The sequence below is a fragment of the Muntiacus reevesi genome, chromosome 6, assembly GCF_963930625.1.
Source record: "Muntiacus reevesi chromosome 6, mMunRee1.1, whole genome shotgun sequence".
Classification (NCBI taxonomy): domain Eukaryota; kingdom Metazoa; phylum Chordata; class Mammalia; order Artiodactyla; family Cervidae; genus Muntiacus; species Muntiacus reevesi.
The window spans coordinates 114,522,014-114,527,971 of NC_089254.1; positions in this window are offsets into that span (position 1 = coordinate 114,522,014).

A 5,958-nucleotide genomic window follows, 5' to 3' on the forward strand; every position below is an offset into this window, starting at 1 on the left:
TTTAGATGATCTGGCGGGGCGGGCCGGCCGACTCTTGAATGCCCTCGGGCTGTGGAAGGAGGCTGTGTGGGAGGGGCACCTTGGGCCAGAGGTCACGGCGGAGGGTGGACGGCTAGCCAGTTCGGCTTTGCGGTTTGGAGTGGAAGTCTCGCTTTCGAAACTTGCTGGATTTGGGAGAGCAGGTGTTTGAACTCAAGTGGAATGGGTTTTTCCTCCTTTTTGGCCTTGTCACTTGGCAGGGGGGCCGTCTCCCTTCTCCCGCCAAGAATTTCAAACAGAGACACGAGAGATCACGCCGGATCCACTCACTCCGGTCAGGTTCAGAGCCAGAACGGCAAGGATCGAAGCTCGCCTGGTGACACCCAACCGCCTGCCCGACAACTCGGAACACTCCCCGGTCTGCCTGCCAAAGACAAGCGGCTGGATGGTGTCTGAGAGGAGGGTGGCAGATTCACGTTTCATGGGGGTGGTGTCTTGATCAACGGAGGTGATGAGCTCAGAGAAACACAAGGCCAGCCAAATGTTCAGGAGGATGTCCATGCGTGTTGGTTGTTTTCGGCCTGTCTCTGTCTCTGACCGCACCACCCAAAGGCACACACACACGCACACACACACACTCTCCCCCTCTCTCTCTCTCTCTGACTGTGTTGTCCCTTGCCTGACTGTGTGTCTCTGCCCGCGCGCGCACCCCCCCACCCCCCCACACACACACACGTGGCACCCGTACACAGTGTGCGCACCCACACGCCCCCCCCCCCCCACGCCACACGAGCAACACACCGGTGCGTGCCACAGACACACCCCACGCGTGCCCCCACACACAGCGGCCCCGGACCACCCACCCACCCACCCTCTGTGCTGTCCTTTCTGTGCGGCAGGGGCAGAGTGTGTGGTGTGTGGGAGATATGCGTGGGGTGTGCCTGTCACTGGTGCGGGTGTGAGGGGGCGTGGGCAGATACACACACGCGCGCGCGCGCGCGCGCGCACACCCTCTGACGGGGTTGTCCTCTGCCTGGGTGGTGTGTCTCTGCCCGCCCCTTGTCACACTCGCACCCTCAGGCACACACCACAGGCATACCCCACACACCCTGCCCCCCCACACGCACACGCACATACTCTGTGTTGTCCGTGGTTGGTTGGTTGGTTGGTGGGTGGGGGAGGTGTGGCCCGGGCGTGGGCGAGTGGGGCGTGTGTGGCTATGCAGAGACACAGACAGGCGAAGGACAACACAGAGTGGTGCGTGCGTGAGTGTGTGGGGGGGTGTGTGTGTGGCTGTGTCTCTCTGCCCCGCCCGTCTCACTCGCACCACCCTGAGGCACACCCCCCCACACACACCCCACCCCCACATACCACACACACACACCCACAGCACAACACACTGCCCCCCGCACATGCAACACCTGCGCGTGCCGAAGACACGCCACGCCACGGCACACCCCACCACACCCACTGTGTGTGTGTTCCTGTTCCTCGTTTGCTTTCTCCTTCCCTTCCTCGTCGTCCCTCTGCCCCTCCACTCCCTCCACCTTCACAGGACAGGAGTGCCTTTAGATGAGTCTGCCTGTTGTTAATACACCCTTGGCATGATTTCTACAGCCTGACCCGTCCCTCGCTGCAGACGAGCAAACCGACAACAACTGAAAGCAACGGTGTTTGCCACTTGGGGCATACCTTCCACAGTCTCTAGTGATTGACCTGCCACCCACTTCCCCGAGCCCATCCTGGGAGCCTTCACCCAAGACTCTTGCGACATTCCTCACGTCTGTCAGTCCTTCCAGTCACCCGCCATCGTCAGGCGAGGTGCAGAAAACCCATGGAAAAACGGGAGGAATGACTTCTTCCGTGGGGTGGGAGGAAATGAGGAAGGAGTAGGATGCTAAAGGTCGGATGCCTGAATTCTTGACGAAGCGAGGCGGGGGGTGGGGGGGAAGAAGGGCAGGACTGTGAACTTAGAAGGTCCGGTTAACACGTGCACAACACAGAAACGGTACCTCAAGACAACAATCAAACAAGCACCCATCAGAGTGCTTACAGGGCAGGTAGTAAAAAACAAACAAGCAAAAAACAAGCACCCCCACTATATGCAGCCCAGGAGAGTAGACTTTATGACTTTGCATTAACCTCTAGGGGAAAAGAATCTGAAAACCCGAAACGAACACGACTTTGTAAACCCACTCCATACTTCATTTCTGCCATAAGGGTGCTGTCATTTGCATATCTGAGGGGATTGGGTACCTCTCCGGGCAACCTCGATTCCAGTTTGTGCTTCTTCATCCGACCCAGCGTTTCTCATGATGTGTACTCAGCATGTGAGCTGGATAAGCAGGGTGACCACATAACAGCCTGGATGGACGCCTTTCCCTATTTGGCACCACTCTGTTGTGTTCCATGTCTACTTCTGACCTGCAGAAATACCGGGGTTTTTTTGTTTGCGTTTTGTTTTGTGTTTTTTTTTTTTTTTTTTTTTTTTTTTTTTTTTTAATTCCCTAACCTAACCTGAATGAAACAGCAAGAGAGACAGAGAGAAGACGGGGGACGGGGGACGGGGGACGGGGGACGGGGGACGGGGGACGGGGTGGGCTAAGTAAATAAATAAGAAAAGGACCTACCGTCCAATCTGTTGCTTTCCACACACACACAAAGCAAAAACAGAGCACCGAAAGGACACGATGTTTACAATGTGAATTTTGAAAGAGGGGGACATCCACTTTGGTCACTTCATACGCTACCCCTATCAGCAGAATGGAATCGTTTCTGTTTTTCCCTCTACCTGGTCCTTCCAGACCCCAGCAGCTCTCAGCGAGGGTTCTTATCTCCTTGGCGATAGAGCGATTTTGCCACACGTTCCTTAGGGGCCCGCAGGATGTTTCCGTGAAGCGGGGATACACACACTTCTGGATAGGAGGGTCCTGTGCTACGTGTGTTTGTTCCTTTCCTTGCGTGTGGCTCCTCACCCGGGGGGGACTGGGCCCTGAAGTTTGCCGAGTGGCCTCCGGTATCTGGGGGGAAACATGCCCCATGTTCTCTTGCCCTGCTGACGGAGAAGTCAAAAGGCCCTGTGCCTGAAGCCCTGCGGATGGAAGCTAGAGGACTTGGTGAACATTTCTGACCCAGCTTCCCCGGTGGCTCACACGGTCTAGAGTCTGCGTGCCATGTCTCTGCCCACCTGCACCCACAGGCGCACCCTACACACCCACGCTGCACACACACACGGCCCCACGTGGCCCCCGTACCCAGCACACACACACACCACACGCCCCCACACACGCAACACACCTGTGCACACCACAGACACACCCCACGTATACCCACAGACACCACACGCGTGCCCCCCCCACACCACACACACCGGCCTCACACCACCCACTCACCCACTCACTCTGTGTTGTCCTTTCTGTGCGGGAGTGGGCCGCCGGGGGCGGGGGCGGTGTGTGGGGGTATGCGTGGGGTGTGTGGGGTGTTCCTGTCGCTGGTGCGGGTGTCAGGTGCCGTGGGCAGATACACACACACACACACACACACACACACACACACACACACACACACACTCTGTGTTGTCCTTTGCGTGTGTGGTGTGGGGCGCGGGTGTGGGGGGGATTGTGGTGGGGGGCTGTGGGGGCGGGGAGTGTGGGATGTGTGGGGATGTGCCTCCGGGTGGTGCGAGTGTGAGAGCGGGCGGGCAGAGAGACACAGCCAGACACACACCCATGCACACACTCTGTGTTGTTCTTGGCCTGGCTGTGTCTCTCCCCTCTGCCCGCCCCCTCTCACACTCGCACCACCTGGAGGCACACCCCACACACCCCACACATACCCACACACACTACGCCCCCACACAGCATACACAATACAACACACTCCCCCCACACACACCACACACGCAACACATGCGCATGCCACAGACACACCACACCACACACACACACACACACGCACACACTGTGTGTGTGTGTTCGTGTTCCTCTTCCTCGCTTTCTCCTTCCCTTCCTCATCGTCCCTCTGCCCCTCCCGCCCCTCCCTCCACCTTCACAGGACAGGAGTGCCTTTAAGATGAGCCTGCCTGTTGGTAATACACCCTTGACATGAAGATTTCTACAGTCTGACCTGTCGTGCCTGTAACCTGGGGCGGGGGGTGGTCAAACCTCCTTGGTACGCTAGGTATATAGCTTTCTCCGTGGAAGGTGGAAGCCTTCCTTCCGTCCCTCGCTGCAGACGAGCAAACCGACAACAACTGAAAGCAACGGTGTTCGTCACTTGGGGCATACCTTCCACAGTCTCTAGTGATTGACACGCCCGCCACCCACTTCCCCGAGCCCATCCTAGGAGCCTTCCTTCACCCAGGGCTCTTGCAAAACTCTTCACATCTGTTAGTCTTCCAGGTCACCCGCCATCATCAGGCGAGGTGTAGAGAACCGATGGAAAAACTGGAGGTGTGACTTCTTCCATGGGGTGGGAGGAAATGAGGAAGGAGTAGGATGCTAAAGGTCGGATGCCCGACTTCTTGACGAAGCGAGGATCGATCTGGGGGGGTGGGGGGGGGTGGTGGAGGGGTGGCAGGACTGTCAACTTAGGAGGTCCGGTTGAACACGTGCACATATAAACGGTACATCCAGACAATCAACAAGCACCCATCAAAGTGCTTACAGGGCAGGTAGTAAAAAAGCAAAACAAAGAAACCAAAAAAACACACAAAAAACATGCACCCACTACGCAGCCCAGGAGAGTAGACTTGTGACTTTGCTTTAACCTCTAAGGGAAAAGAATCTGAAAACCTGAAACGAACACGACTTTGTAAACCCACTCCATACTTCATTTCTGCCATAAGGGTGCTGTCATTTGCATATCTGAGGGGATTGGTACTTCTCCGGGCAACCTCGATTCCAGCTTGTGCTTCATCCGACCCAGCGTTTCTCATGATGTGTACTCAGCATGTGAGCTGGATAAGCAGGGGGTGACCACATTACAGCCTGGATGGACTCCTTTCCCTATTTGGAACCACTCTGTTGTGTTCCATGTCTACTTCTAACTGTTGCTTCCTGACCTGCAGAAATACCGGGTTTTTGTTGTTGTTGTTTGCTTGCTTGCTTGCTTGCTTGCTTGCTTGCTTGCTTTGTTTTGTTTTGTTCTGTTTTTTAATTCCCTAACCTGAATGAAAAGCGAGAGAGACAGAGAGAAGACGGAGGGGCGGGCGGGCTAAGTAAATAAATAAATAAAAATAAAATAAATAAGAAAAGGACCTACCGTTCAATCTGTTGCTTTCCACACACAAAGCAAAAACAGAGCACCGAAAGGACACGATGTTTTACAATGTGAATTTTGAAAGAGGGGGACATCCACTTTGGTCACTTCATACGCTACCCCTATCAGCAGAATGGAATCGTTTCTGTTTTTCCCTCTACCTGGTCCTTCCAGACCCCAGCAGCTCTCAGCGAGGGTTCTTATCTCCTTGGCGATAGAGCGATTTTGCCACACGTTCCTTAGGGGCCCGCAGGATGTTTCCGTGAAGCGGGGATACACACACTTCTGGATAGGAGGGTCCTGTGCTACGTGTGTTTGTTCCTTTCCTTGCGTGTGGCTCCTCACCCGGGGGGGACTGGGCCCTGAAGTTTGCCGAGTGGCCTCCGGTATCTGGGGGGAAACATGCCCCATGTTCTCTTGCCCTGCTGACGGAGGAGTCAAAAGGCCCTGTGCCTGAAGCCCTGCGGATGGAAGCTAGAGGACTTGGTGAACATTTCTGACCCAGCTTCCCCGGTGGCTCACACGGTCTAGAGTCTGCCTGCGACGCAGGAGACCCGGGTTCCATCCCCGGGCCAGGAAGGTCTCCTGGAGAAGGACATGGCAACCCGCTCCAGGACCCAACTCTGACGTCTAGACATCTCCTTGGCTGACTCCCCCTCCACCGACTGGTTTCGAATGAATCCACTCCAGGGATGAACCGGTGTGTTTCCTTGCTTTCCC